The sequence below is a fragment of the Lynx rufus genome, unplaced genomic scaffold, assembly GCF_022079265.1.
Source record: "Lynx rufus isolate CCGP_SWC_20201006 ecotype Redwood Valley unplaced genomic scaffold, mLynRuf1.p SCAF_1, whole genome shotgun sequence".
Taxonomy (NCBI): Eukaryota; Metazoa; Chordata; class Mammalia; order Carnivora; family Felidae; genus Lynx; species Lynx rufus.
Genome location: NW_025814823.1, coordinates 176,089,274 through 176,090,689, shown reverse-complemented (window position 1 = coordinate 176,090,689; position 1,416 = coordinate 176,089,274). Strand labels below are relative to the sequence as shown.

Sequence of the window (1,416 nt, the reverse complement as noted above, 5' to 3'; positions counted from 1 at the left end):
GCGGTGGCTACACTCTCTGAGATGTGTGACTGCGTTGGCTGTGGTGGCAAGTGAGACACAGAGTTGACAGTGGTACCCACGGGCCTTTACTCTTTTGCGCTCTGTGTCCAGCTCTTCTCCCTTCACCCTCACAGCAGACACATGGAGGCATCAGCTCCCCTTCCCGGTCCCATTCAACTTCCCGATCGACTGGCCCGCGAGCCTTCCGATCCTCCCTGCCCCATCCAGACCTTCCTTCGCCCCCACTGGATAAGACCAAACTCCGATAGTAAAGCCCTTATTCCATGCCCCTTAGTGGCCTTCTCCCCACTTGAACCCTGACTAATACTTTGACCAAGGCACAGCTACTGAGAGATGGAAGGAACCTCAATTGAAACCCAGCGCCATAGGAGAAGTCTGCAGTTCTCTCCATGATGTCCTCGAAGATGTTGAGAGAGAGTTATCAGGCACCCAGGTGCCTAGCGCTGTGGTAGACTATGGATGACACCAACGAATGAGAAGCCAGGCTTGCTTTCAGGGAGCTTTCAGAGATAGAAAATGAACAGACACAAGGCATTGAGAACACCCACCTGTCAGGGTCTTTCCTAGCAGAGATCATGTCAACCACTGTACTTTAATTACGTAAGCTTTTGTGTAAGACAGAAGGCCATGCCCTAGGGTGGGGGTGGGGGGGCAGGGGCTGTGAAGGTGAGGGGCATGGGCGCTGGCCTGGTGGGGTAAGTCATTACAGAGATTGTACCTAAAGATGCACATACCGACTGGTATCTGCTGTGTACACTTGGCCAGCATCCAAGTCCTCTTCTTCCAGAGACTTGTTCCTTTGGGGAAGGATGTCTTCTCTAGTCTCATCCCATGTGGTCTGGGCTGACCCTTCTCCTTGGCCACAGTGAGTGGTTCTGGGTAGAACACATGGCCCAGGTTAGCCTGCTGAGGGTCCCCTGAAGGACTTTTGCTGGAACCCTGGGAAAGGGGCCCTCGTGACTCACTCCTCACCTGGCTGGTTGGGCTCCGGAGCATCACGGAGTCTGAAGTTTCTTTGCCTCAGAGGACAGGGTTGCGTGACGCATATAAACCAGGGCCAGTAGGAGGCTCCCCTCCCTCCAACAGGAGGGAGCCGAACCCCAACAGGCCAGGAGGTCAGGAGGCCTTTTCTGGTTCCAGAGCTGTCTGTACGTTTCTTCTGCACTCCCTATCACAGACGCGATCACCCAGTTGGAGGATTATCTCACAGATGCTTCAGGGGACTATGGGGAGCCGGAGCTAAATGGAATGAGGGTCAGTCCTTAGAGAGTGGTAGACAGAGCGGTGGGCTGCAGTGCTCATGCCCGTCCAAAGAGGGCAGCAGTGACCACTACAGGCAATCGGTGCCAAGTGATCCTGGAATCTTGTTTTCTCAAGAAGCCAGAAACCTAGGCT

General features: G+C 54.4%; 1 long non-coding RNA gene across 1 annotated transcript; it reads right to left on the bottom strand.

Moving 5' to 3' along the window:
- Positions 1-421: 421 nt before the first annotated feature.
- LOC124508249 (uncharacterized) lies at positions 422-1,078 on the bottom strand. Its single transcript, XR_006961217.1, has 3 exons — positions 994-1,078; positions 756-896; positions 422-521 (listed from the first exon to the last, which is right to left on the bottom strand). It is a non-coding gene; the product is annotated as an uncharacterized LOC124508249 (long non-coding RNA).
- Positions 1,079-1,416: the final 338 nt, after the last annotated feature.